This window comes from Apodemus sylvaticus, chromosome X (genome assembly GCF_947179515.1).
Source record: "Apodemus sylvaticus chromosome X, mApoSyl1.1, whole genome shotgun sequence".
Lineage (NCBI taxonomy): Eukaryota > Metazoa > Chordata > Mammalia > Rodentia > Muridae > Apodemus > Apodemus sylvaticus.
Genome location: NC_067495.1, coordinates 133442125 through 133455631, shown reverse-complemented (window position 1 = coordinate 133455631; position 13507 = coordinate 133442125). Strand labels below are relative to the sequence as shown.

At 43.3% G+C, this 13507-nt stretch overlaps 1 pseudogene; it reads left to right on the top strand.

Moving 5' to 3' along the window:
* The first annotated feature begins 11557 nt into the window (after positions 1–11557).
* LOC127675797 (multifunctional methyltransferase subunit TRM112-like protein) lies at positions 11558–11908 on the top strand (annotated as a pseudogene).
* Positions 11909–13507: the final 1599 nt, after the last annotated feature.

The following is a 13507-nucleotide window of genomic DNA, read 5'->3' as shown; positions in this document are numbered from 1 at the left end:
TATAGGCCAGAACAAAAACAGGTAATATGCAGTTGGGAGGGTGGCCAGGGAACTGTGAGGGGATTTTTAGTTATTAAATGCATACTGGGTACAGAGTAGTACTGTTCCTTAGCTTGTATTTTTGTTCTCACACATGTTTGGGAACCTTTTGTTTTTAAAGTACCACAGAGCAAATTATACCAGGTGCTTAGTTTTTTTTTTTTTTTTTGCTTTTTGGAGACAGGGTTTCTCTGTATAGCCCTGGCTGTCCTGGAACTCAGTCTGTAGACCAGGCTGGCCTCAAACTCAGAAATCCGCCTGCTTCTGCCCAGAGTACTGGGATTAAAGGCGTGCGCCACCACTGCCCGGCCAGGTGCTTAGGTTTTAAGCTGGCAGGAAACACTGAAGGCTCAAATCTGGACCTAGGAGCAGCCAGTTCTCTCAAAGCTAGTCAGAGAATGCTTAGCCCTGTGAGCCCAATCCTTGCTTCTTATTCTGAGAGTGGAGGGAAACTGCGGTATTTCTATAAGTTTTTTGCAATTAGAGCTTCTGGAGTCAGTGGGCCTTGCATCTTAGCCTACTGAGGTTGCTCATCTGTAATAGCAAGGGAAAGGGGGAAGGAAATCAGTACCCTAATGGCTCAAAACAAGTCTAGAACACCCCTGCACTCTGCCCCCTAGGGCGTGCAGTCCCTGTCACATTCTGAAGAGAAACAGTGTTCTTCCAGGAAGCTGCTGGCAATTGGACTGCATTCCTCTGTATGTTGTCAGACCCTGCCTCCAGGTCTGGCCTGACTATCGGTAAGTCCAGTCACTCACCCTCCCTCCAGGCCTCAGTCCCTGCTTCTCTCTCAGTTCTCTGCAACACATCAGACTTTCTTTAGCTTTTGTGCTGAGTGGTGTCCACCCCCACTTCTCATATATTAACTAACTAGCCTGCTTGGGACTTAGAAGGACTGCTTTCTCTCAACTGGCTCTTTACCAGTTACACTTTCAGAGAGAATGGCTCAGACATCTAGTCTGGGTGAGGTTCACATGATTAAGGGCAGGTAATAATACTAAGATATGTATAGCCCTGGCTATCCTGGAACTCACTCTGTAGACCAGGCTGGCCTCGAACTCAGAAATCTGCTTGCTTCTGCCTCCCAGAGTGCTGGGATTACAGGCGTGTGCCACCACTGCCCGGCTTCAAAAGTCTATATTTAATTGATAACTCTAATGTTGTACACAAGAAACAGGAGTTTGTGAGGTGACTTCAAACAGTACACTATGAGGTCCATCAAGAAAATCAGGTGATGTCTATTGAGAACAGCAGTGGACTTTAAAGAACTTGTTCCTCCATGTCTTTCCCACTATGTCCCCATCTTAAGAAGTAAGGTGTGAAGGCAGGAGGTGGAGGAAGAACACGTTTGTCAGCAGCTAGATCTCTGGGGATGCTTGTCCACTCTGGGACTTCGAGATAGTCATATCACAGTGGTACCTGTTAACCAAGAAGCCTTTGTAGTGCACCAAGGCAGGAGGAAGGAAGGATGGCTCCCCTCTCGGGCTTTACACTTTAAAGCTGACACACATTGTGACAAGTCACGTCTTTCTGACATTTACCCCAAGCCATGTCCATAGAATGTCTCAGTTTCCGTGGTGTGATGGTTTTAGACATGACTTGAAATGCTTTTCTGTTAATCTGTGTGTGCTAGTAAGTTTTTGCCAAATTGACACAAAGCTAGAGTCACCTAGGAAGAGGGACCCTCAATGTGGGACTGCCTACATTAGACTAGGTTGTTGTAGGCATGTTTGTTGGGAATTTTTCTTTTTTAAAAATTTATTCATTTATTATTATTATTATTATTATTTATTCATTTACTATATGTAAGTACACCGTAGCTATCTTCAGACACTACAGAAGAGGGCGCCAGATCTTGTTACCCATGGTTGTGAGCCACCATGTGGTTGCTGATTTTTGAACTCAGGACCTTCGGAAGAGCAGTCAGTGCTCTTAACTGCTGAGCCATCTCTCCAGCTTGGGAATTGTTTCTTAAAAAATATTTCTTTAATTTTTTTCATACAATATTGTTTGAACATATTCTTCCCCCCTTCCACCTCCCTATCCATCCAACTCAGAGACACAGTGAAACTAATGGAAGTTATGGACCAAATAGATTTAACAGATATCTATACAACATTTCATCCTAAAACAAGAACACTCATGGTATGTACTCACTGATAAGTGGATATTAGGCAAAAACTGTGGAATACCTGCACTATAACTCACAGACCACATGAAGCTCAGGAGGAAGGAAGACCAAAAGTGGATGCTTCAGTTCTATTTAGAAGGAGGAACAGAATAATTAAGGGAAGTAGAGGATGGGGGGACTCGGGAGGAAGAGAGCAGGGGGAGGGGAAAATGAGGGACAGAATCAGGTGTGGGAGGAGATGGACGAGATGTACAGAGGGTCAGGAAATTGAACAGAGGTGTGCAGCTGTAGGGGATGGGGAACTGGGGGTAGCAACCAGAAAGCCCCAGATGCCAGGAAAGCAAGAGCCTCTGAGGACCCCACAGGGATGACATTAGCTGAAACACCCCACAAAGGGGAGGAAGAACCTGTAGAGACCATATCCAGAGGTTAGGTGCTACCCCCCCATTGAGGGATGGGGCCCCCACCCATCTCCAAAATTTTAATCCAGAATGGCTCCTGTCTAAAGGAAATATAGGGACAAAGAGTAGAACAGAGACTGAAGGAAAGGCCATCCAGAGACTGCCCCACCTGGGGATCGATCCCCATGCAGACACCAAACCCAGACACTATTGGCTGATGCCAAGAAGTGCTAGCTGACAGGAGCCTGATACAGCTGTCTCCTGAGAGGCTCTGCCAGTGCCTGACCAATACAGATGCGGATGCTCAGAGCCAACCATTGAACTGATCACAGGGACTCCAGTGGAGAAACTAGAGAAAGGACTGAAGGAGCTGAAGGGGTTTGCAACCCCATAGGAGGAACAACAAAATCAACCAATCAGATCTCCCAGGGACAAAACTCCCAACCAAAGAGTACACATGGAGGGACCCATGGCTCCATCTGCATATGTAGCAGAGGATGGCCTTCTCGGGCATCACTGGACAGGGAGCCCCTTGGTCCAGTAAAGGCTTGATGACCCAGGATAGGGGAATGCTAGGCTGCTGAGGCAGGAGTGGGTGGGTGGGTGGGGGAGTATCATCATAGAGGCATGGGGAGGAAGGAGGGAATAGGGGGCTCCTGGAGGGGAAACTGGAGAGGGGGGATAATATTTGAAATGTAAATAAATAAAATAACCAATAAAAAATGGAAAAAGAGAACGAAAATCAAATCAATCAAATGTAAATCCCAAATGACCAAAACAGGAGCATAAAAAAACCATGGAGTCTATTTTGTGTTGACCAGTTACTTCTGAGCATTGGGGCTGTCCTTGAGGGTGGTTAATGTCATTCTATTGGAGAAATCAAATTTTCTCTCTCCTAGCATATATCAATTACAAATAGCTTCTTGGTTAGTGGTGGGCCTTTGCATCTGCTTCCCCATCTCCATGCTGGGATTTGAACCTTTTCAGTGTACCTTGTGCACTGTTTCCATGAGTTCATATGTGTGTCAGCTATGTTGTGTCTGGAATAGGTGTCACTGGGGTCATCCATCATCTCTGGTTAGTATAGTCTTTCTGTCTCATCTTTGCATAGATTCCTGAACCTTGAAGGGGAGGGCTTGATAAAGACATCCTATTTAAGGCCCAGTGCTCCAAAGTCTCTTACTCTCTGCATTGTCCAGTTGTGGCTCTCTGTGTTGATTACCACCTTCTGTATGAAAACTCATCTCTGATGAAGGCTGAGTGATACACTAATATATGGCTAGAGTAATTAGGAGTCATTAGAATTCATTTTACTGCTGTGATCATTTAGCAGAATTAATAATAGCAGATTTTCATCTATGGTTTCATGACCTGTCTAGTCTCAGATGCTTGGCCTGAGAGCCCCTCCCCATTTAACCCCTCTTTATTAGTTTCTTCTTTATTCCTTTTTTTTTTTTTTTTTTTTTTTTTTTTTTTTTTTTTTAATGCTGAAAGTTTTTTTTTTTTATTATTCGATATAATTTATTTACATTTCAAATGATTTCCCCTCTTCTAGCCCCCCCACTCCCCGAAAGTCCCGCAAGCCCCCTTCTCTTCCCCTATCCTCCCACCCACCCCTTCCCACTTCCCCGTTCTGGTTTTGCCGAATATTGTTTCACTGAGTCTTTCCAGAACCAGGGGTCACTCCTCCTTTCTTCTTGTACCTCATTTGATGTGTGGATTATGTTTTGGGTATTCCAGCTTTCTAGGTTAATATCCACTTATTAGTGAGTGCATACCATGATTCACCTTTTGAGTCTGGGTTACCTCACTTAGTATGATATTCTCTAGCTCCATCCATTTGCCTAAGAATTTCATGAATTCATTGTTTCTAATGGCTGAATAGTACTCCATTGTGTAGATATACCACATTTTTTGCATCCACTCTTCTGTTGAGGGATACCTGGGTTCTTTCCAGCATCTGGCAATTACAAATAGGGCTGCTATGAACATAGTAGAACATGTATCCTTATTACATGGTGGGGAGTCTTCTGGGTATATGCCCAGGAGTGGTATAGCAGGATCTTCTGGAAGTAAGGTGCCCAGTTTTCGGAGGAACCGCCAGACTGATTTCCAGAGTGGTTGTACCAATTTGCAATCCCACCAGCAGTGGAGGAGTGTTCCTCTTTCTCCACACCCTCTCCAACACCTGCTGTCTCCTGAATTTTTAATCTTAGCCATTCTGACTGGTGTAAGATGAAATCTTAGGGTTGTTTTGATTTGCATTTCCCTAATGACTAATGAAGATGAGCATTTTTTAAGATGCTTCTCCGCCATCCGAAGTTCTTCAGGTGAGAATTCTTTGTTTAACTCTGTACCCCATTTTTTAATAGGGTTGTTTGGTTTTCTGGAGTCTAACTTCTTGAGTTCTTTATATATATTGGATATTAGCCCTCTATCTGATGTAGGATTGGTGAAGATCTTTTCCCAATTTGTTGGTTGCCGATTTGTCCTCTTGATGGTGTCCTTTGCCTTACAGAAACTTTGTAATTTTATGAGGTCCCATTTGTCAATTCTTGCTCTTAGAGCATACGCTATTGGTGTTCTGTTCAGAAACTTTCTCCCTGTACCGATGTCCTCAAGGGTCTTCCCCAATTTCTTTTCTATTAGCTTCAGAGTGTCTGGCTTTATGTGGAGGTCCTTGATCCATTTGGATTTGAGCTTAGTACAAGGAGACAAGGATGGATCAATTCGCATTCTTCTGCATGCTGACCTCCAGTTGAACCAGCACCATTTGTTGAAAAGGCTATCTTTTTTCCATTGGATGTTTTCAGCCTCTTTGTCGAGGATCAAGTGGCCATAGGTGTGTGGGTTCATTTCTGGATCTTCAATCCTGTTCCATTGATCCTCCTGCCTGTCACTGTACCAATACCATGCAGTTTTTAACACTATTGCTCTGTAGTATTGCTTGAGGTCAGGGATACTGATTCCCCCAGATTTCCTTTTGTTGCTGAGAATAGTTTTAGCTATCCTGGGTTTTTTGTTGTTCCAGATGAATTTGATAATTGCTCTTTCTAACTCTGTGAAGAATTGAGTTGGGATTTTGATGGGTATTGCATTGAATCTGTATAGTGCTTTAGGCAAAATGGCCATTTTAACTATATTGATTCTACCGATCCATGAGCATGGGAGGTTTTCCCATTTTTTGAGGTCTTCTTCCATTTCCTTCTTCAGAGTCTTGAAGTTCTTGTCATACAGATCTTTCACATGTTTGGTAAGAGTCACCCCAAGATACTTTATACTGTTTGTGGCTATTGTGAAGGGGGTCATTTCCCTAATTTCTTTCTCAGCCTGCTTATCCTTTGAGTATAGGAAGGCCACTGATTTGCTTGAGTTGACTTTATAACCTGCCACTTTGCTGAAGTTGTTTATCAGCTGTAGGAGCTCTCTAGTGGAGTTCTTTGGGTCACTTAGGTAGACGATCATGTCGTCTGCAAATAATGATAGTTTGACTTCTTCCTTTCCAATTTGTATCCCTTTGACCTCCTTATGTTGTCGAATTGCCCGAGCTAGTACCTCAAGTACAATATTGAAAAGATAAGGAGAAAGGGGGCAGCCTTGTCTGGTCCCTGATTTCAGTGGGATTGCTTCAAGTTTCTCTCCATTTAGTTTGATGCTGGCTACCGGTTTGCTGTATATTGCTTTTACTATGTTTAGGTATGGGCCTTGAATTCCTGTTCTCTCCAAGACTTTAAGCATGAAGGGATGCTGAATTTTGTCAAATGCTTTTTCAGCATCCAATGAAATGACCATGTGGTTTTGTTCTTTGAGTTTGTTTATGTAGTGGATTGTATTGATGGATTTCCGTATATTGAACCAACCCTGCATTCCTGGGATAAAGCCTACTTGATCATGGTGGATGATCGTTTTGATGTGTTCTTGGATTCGGTTGGCAAGAATTTTATTGAGTATTTTTGCATCGATGTTCATAAGGGAAATTGGTCTGAAGTTCTCTTTCTTTGTTGGATCTTTGTGTGGCTTTGGTATCAGCGTAATTGTGGCTTCGTAGAAGGAATTGGGTAGTGTTCCTTCTGTTTCTATTTTGTGGAATAGTTTGAAGAGTATTGGTGTTAACTCTTCTTTGAAGGTCTGGTAGAATTCTGCACTGAAGCCATCTGGTCCTGTGCTTTTTTTGGTTGGAAGACTTTCTATGACTCCTTCTATTTCTTTAGGCATTATGGGACTGTTTAGATGGTCTAGTTGGTCCTGATTTAATTTTGGTATTTGGTATCTGTCAAGGAAATTGTCCATTTCCTCCAGATTCTCCAGTTGTGTTGAGTATAGGCTCTTGTAGTAGGATCTGATGATTTTTTGGATTTCCTCAGTTTCCGTTGTTATATCTCCCTTTTCATTTCTAAGTTTGTTAATTTGGATACTTTCTCTGTGCCCTTTGGTCATTCTGGCTAAGGGTTTATCTATCTTGTTGATTTTCTCAAAGAACCAGCTCCTGGTATTGTTGATTTTTTGTATGGTTCTCTTTGTTTCTACTTGATTGATTTCGGCCCTGAGTTTGATGATTTCCTGCCTTCTACTCCTCCTGGGCGAAATAGCTTCTTTTTGTTCCAGGGCTTTCAGGTGTGTCATTAAGCTGGTAATGTATGCTCTCTCCATTTTCTTTTTGGAGGCACTCAGGGCTATGAGTTTTCCTCTTAGCACTGCTTTCATTGTGTCCCATAGATTTGGGTATGTTGTGTTTTCATTTTCATTGTGTTCTAAAAAGTCTTTAATTTCTTTCTTTATTTCTTCCTTGACCAAGGTATCATTGAGTAGAGTATTGTTCAGTTTCCACGTGTATGTGGGCTTTCTGTTGTTTCTGTTGCTATTGAAGACCACTTTTACTCCATAGTGATCAGATAGGAGGCATGGGATTAGTTCGATCTTCTTATATTTGTTGAGGTCTGTCTTGTGACCAATTATATGGTCGATTTTGGAGAAGGTACCATGAGGTGCTGAGAAAAAGGTATATTCTTTTGTTTTAGGATAGAATGTTCTATATATATCTGTTAAATCTAATTGGTCCAAAGCTTCAATTAGTTTCATTGTGTCCCTGTTTAGTTTCTGTTTTCCTGATCGGTCCATTGAGGAAAGTGCAGTGTTGAAGTCACCCACAATTATTGTGTTAGGTGCAATGTGTGCTTTTAGTTTTAATAAAGTTTCTTTTACGAAAGAGGGTGCCCTTGCATTTGGGGCATAGATGTTTAGGATTGACAGTTCTTCTTTTTGTATTTTTCCTTTGACCAGCAAGAAGTGTCCCTCAGGGTCTCTTTTGATGACTTTGGGTTGAAAGTCAATTTTATCTGATATTAAAATGGCTACTCCAGCTTGTTTCCTGAGACCATTTGCTTGTAAAATTGTCTTCCAGCCTTTTACTCTAAGGTAGTGTTTGTCTTTGACCCTGAGGTGTGTTTCCTGTAAGCAGCAAAATGTAGGGTCCTGTTTACGTATCCATTCAGTTAGTCTGTGTCTTTTTATTGGGGCATTAAGTCCATTGATGTTAAGAGATATTAAGGAATAGTGATTGTTACTTCCTATCATTTTTGACGTTATTTTTTAAATTTGAATGCTTAACTTCTTTTGGGTTTGATGAAAGGTTACTATCTTGCTTTTTCCAGGGTGAAGTTTCCCTCCTTGTATTGGTGTTGTCCTCCTATTATCCTTTTTAGGGCCGGGTTTGTGGATAGATATTGGGTAAACTTGGTTTTGTCATGAAATATCTTAGTTTCTCCATCTATGGTGATTGAGAGTTTTGCTGGATATAGTAGTTTTGGTTGGCATTTGTGTTCTCTTAGAGTCTGCATGAGATCTGCCCAGGACCTTCTAGCCTTCATAGTCTCAGGTGAAAAGTCTGCTGTGATTCTGATAGGTCTTCCTTTATATGTTACTTGGCCTTTTTCTCTTACTGCCTTTAGTATTCTTTCTTTGTTTAGAACATTTGGTGTTTTGATTATTATGTGACGGGAAGTATTTCTGTTCTGGTCCAGTCTGTTTGGAGTTCTGTAGGCTTCTTGTATATTCATGGGCATCTCTCTCTTTAGGTTAGGGAAGTTTTCTTCCATAATTTTATTGAAGATATTTGCTGGCCCTTTAAGTTGTAAATCTTCACTTTCATCTATGCCTATACTCCTTAGGTTTGGTCTTCTCAGTGTGTCCTGGATTTCCTGGATATTTTGGGTTACTAGCTTTTTGCATTTTGCATTTTCTTTAACTGTTGAGTCCATGGTTTCTATGGAATCTTCAGCATCTGAGATTCTTTCTTCTATCTCTTGTATTCTGTTGTTGATATTTGTATCTCTGTCCCCTGATTTCTTCCCAAGGCTTTCTATCTCCAAAGTTGTCTCCCTTTGAGTTTTCTTAGTTGTTTCTACTTCTGATTTTAGATCCTGGATGGTTTTGCTTAGCTCCTTCACTTGCATGTTTGTGTTTTCCTGTAATTCTTTAAGAGATTTTTGTGTTTCCTCTTTCATGAGCTCAGCCTGTTGACCAAAGTTCTCCTGTATTTCTTTAAGAGATTTTTGTGTTTCGTCTTTCATGACCTCAGCCTGTTGAGCAAAGTTCTCCTGTATTTCTTTAAGTGTTTTTTGCATTTCCTCCTTGTTGGCTTTTGTATTCTCCTGGATTTCTTTCAATGATTTTTGTGTTTCCCTTGCAAGGGCTTCTAACTTTTGATCCATTTTCTCCTGAATTTCTTTATGTATGACCTTCATGTGTTCCTGTACCAGCATCATGACCAGTGATTTTAAATCCAAATCTTGTTTTACTGGTGTGATGGGGTATCCAGGACATATTGGTAGAGGAGAATTGGGTTCAGATGTTGCCATATTGCCTTGATTTCTGTTAGTGACGTTCCTGCGTTTGCCTTTTGCCATCTAGATCTCACTGGTGTTAGTTTATCTTGTCAGTGCTGGACTCACCAGTGCAAGCTGCCCCTTCCCAGTTGGCCTCTGGTGCACAGCTTACCTCCTGCACTGCTTGTAGACAGTGTGCTGCTGCCCAGGCTGTTCTGATCCCAAAGCAGGCACCCGAAGGCTCCCGCTGGGGCCCGCTGGATTCACTGGAGCACACTGACTTCTCCCAGCTGGCCGCCCGGAAGCCCAGCTAGCCACTTGCAGGACTTGGAGATGTAATGCTGCCGCCCAGGCTGATCTGGATCCGGAAGCGGAGAGAGTAGAGCTAGGGGCTTCTGCCTGAGGCCTTGCCCCAGATTGTGTCTGTGGAGCAGATGGAGCCCGTGTGCACTCCCAGGGAGTGCCGACCGTGTATGCTACTGTGACCTCCCCTGTGTTCCGCTCACTCAGCTGGGCAGCCGATCTGCCAACCGGGCTGTCGCACACAAGGTTAGCCTGGCCGCCCAGTCCCTGAGTCCAGGCAAAAGCCTGGGAGGCCAAGGTCCGAGCAAAGTTCCCCTGGGGCTATGACTGATAATTGGGTTTGCCAGGTGACTAGGATGGCGGGCGTGCGCGCCCGCGCTCCCTGAAAGCGCCGGGAGAGTCTGCTTTGCTAACAATCACCTGGGCGGGTTGACTCACAGATGGCCCACCAAGCCGCCCAGTTCTTGGGGTCAGTCCTGTGCCTTTTGGGGCCTGGACCCCCGCTTTGTTAGCCTTAGGCTATGCCTGTTACAGGTCTGCCCGCCTGAGCTCTCTGTCGTCCTGCAGGCAAAATGGCAGCGGCGCGCTCGCAGGCCTGGGCAAAAAACCTCCTGGTTGGGTTGGCACCCCGATGGCCCCCCGACCCGCCCAGGGCCTGGGTGCAGGCCAACGCCCGTCGGGCTCAGACCACCGCGGTGTTGGCCTCGGATTATGTTTGTGTACCTCAGTCTGTCCGATTCCTGGAGTACGGATCCAAGATGGATGCTCCTCTCCTGACTGGTGGGAGGCCGAGTTCTGAAGTGGCCTCCGTGCAGGAAAGGCGCCGCACAACTGCAGCTGCTTGCTGCCCGGCTGGTCAGCGAAGGTCAGTGGTCGTGGGCGCAGGGCCTAACTGGTCCCTGTGACGCCTTGGTTCCACTGCTGATGGCCCTTCAGCTGGAGCAGCCACTGCTGCCGCTGCCGCCGCCGCCGCCGCCCAATGCTGAAAGTCTCTTTATTCCTTTTTAACACTATATTCTATTTCCCCTTCCTTGGAAGGTCTCCTCCTTCTTCATGGTGCCTTACTAGATAGCTAATCTCTGTTATTCTAAATGAAACACAGATATATAAACCTTAAAAGCTAACTTCATACATAGGAGAAAGCACACAATGTTTGTCTTTCTGGGTTTGGTTTACCTGTTGGGCATTTTCCTCATTAACAGTTGATAGGAGAGGACCCAGTACACAGTGAGTGCTGCTATCTCTGGGCAGATGGTCCTAAAATATAAAAGAAAGCAAGCTGAGGGTGGGACTTGAAAGATGACTCAGCGTTGAAGAGCACTGGCTCTTCTTTTAGAAGGCCAGGGCTTGAATCGCAGAACTCAGGCAGCCGCTCTCACAGCTCCACCTATGTCGCTTCAGTATCAGCGGACCAAGCGCCCTCTTCTGGCCTCTGTAAACACTGGACAAACATGGTGCACAGACAGACATCCAAGCAAAACACTCTTATATTTTATGTGACATTTATATATAGTAGATACATATTATTAAAATAAAAGTTAAAAGAAGTTTTAAAATAATTTAAGAAGAAAAGCTGAAAAAAACCATAATGAGCAAGCAAGTCAATAAGCAGCCTTTCTCCATGTATCCTGCCTATGCTCGCTCCTACATGGCTTCCTGCCGTGACTTCCCTCAGTGATGGAGTACCCTATGGAAGTGTAACACAAAATGAGCCTTCTCCAAAGGGGAGAGAGAGAAAGGGGGATGGGATGGAGGTTTATTGAGGGATAACTAGGAAGGGGGATATCATTTGAAATGTAAACAAATAAAATGATTGATTAAAAAAAAAAAAGTCTTGTCCCGAGCTCCGGTGTGACAACATGAAACTGCTCACCTACAATATCCTGAGCTTGCATCCGTGGGGCATGGGCATGTGTGGCTTCCCACTGTGCCTGCAGGCCACCGAGGTTCGCATCCTCCCATGGAGTTCAACCCCCACTTCGGGGCACTGATGATCCCCAAAGTGGAGTGGGCGGCGCTTGTGCAGGCAGCAGATACCTTAAAATTGGCTGAGTACCCAAAGAGTCGACTGATGGTTATAAGCACGATGAGTCGCTGAGACATATTTTGTTGCTTGAGGTTGATGTACTGAGGGCACCCTGCAATGCCCAGAATCTCATCATCTTTTCCCTATCAGCCTCGGGATCCCAAATATGCTGTTGAATGATTAGGTATCATGCTAAGATGTAACCTTGCTAGCCACCACTTTGGTATTTTGTGACTGTGTGTATCTGTTGTAAGGTCTGTTAACTAGATGTGTCATGTGTGACCCCAAAGTCCTCCCAGTGGCTCAGCGACCACTGTGTACTTGCGCTCCATATTTTTTTTCTCATTAAAGGTTCAAAACCAAAAAAATGAAATGAAAAATGTCTTCTCCTCCATAAGTTGTTTTAAGTCATGGTGTTTATTAGAAAACAAAGTACACAGAGGCATGTAGAAATGTATCTTTCCCAAAGACAACCATGGTTTCTCTTTTAATGCTTCCAGAGAGTGGTTCTCAACCTTCCTAATGCTGGAGTTCTTTAATCTACTTCCTTGTGTTGGGGTGTCTCTCAACCATAAAAATTATTTTATTGCTACTTCATAACTGTAATTTCCTACTGTTATGAATTGCAATGTAAATATCTGATATGCAGACAGTCTTAGACAACTGTGAAAGCAACATTCAATCACCCAAGGAGTCGCAACCTATAGGTTCCAGGCACTAGCAAAATTAGCCAGCACCTTGATTTTACACTTTCTGCCTTCTGGAATTGCACTAGCATAGATGTGCTTTATTTTAGCTGCCTAGGCATGCGGCCATCTGTAACACAAACTGGAAACTCACATACCCAAAGTGGATGAGGGAGACTATTTTTCCTGCCCTGGAATCTTGGCAGGTTTGAGTCAGCTCTAATCAAATAGAAGAGAAAGGATGCTGGGTGAATTTCTACTCAAAGTCTTTGAACAAGAGGGATTCCATTTTGTTCTCATGGGGAATAGAGGAGGTTTTGTGCTCCATTAAAAAAAGTCCATATATTCACTAATTTGTTGCCTGCCTGTCTATTTGAGTGTGCTTTGTATTTTCTTTGTTGTGTTTTATGTGTTGGGTTCTGTGTTCTTGATTGCTAACTCTAGGGTCCTTATCTTACTTGCAAAATGAAACTCATCTCAGTTTGAAACCATTTCATATTTGTTTTCTGTACACAATATGATTTTTTTAAAAATTTTCTTCACATACTCAGAATTTAAAAGGGGGAAAGCATGCATGAGAGAGGCCACTTATCTTATACATACAGAAAACTAAGCAAGATCCTCACGGAAACATTTTCCTATGACAGAATTTGGATCAAGCATTTAGTATTCCATCATTTTTGGGACATCAGTCTATTATTATTATTATTACTATAATTTAAACTTAAAATTTATTAAATTTGAAGAGATGATGTTCAGGAGTGTATAAAACTTTCCATATTGACCAGGGACAAATGATTTTGCGGTAAAGTGCCAGCTCCTCCATACCCCTTTTTTATCTAATAACAGTGTTTGCAAGCAGCCCTGAACGCCTAATGAAGTTGTCCTTTAGTTCCTCCTTTAGCTCACAGCAGCATTTGCACACCATTGCTAGGTTCAGAGGCTCAGGATCTGCATACCAAATGCAACAGACCAATTCCTCACTGATGACAGAAACTGTGGCTATGTACTCTGTTTATGGTTTATTCCTTAGGATGCAGGAACAGCTGAAAACAATAACCTGATGCTCTAAAGGGCAAGAAACTTACGTAGGAAAT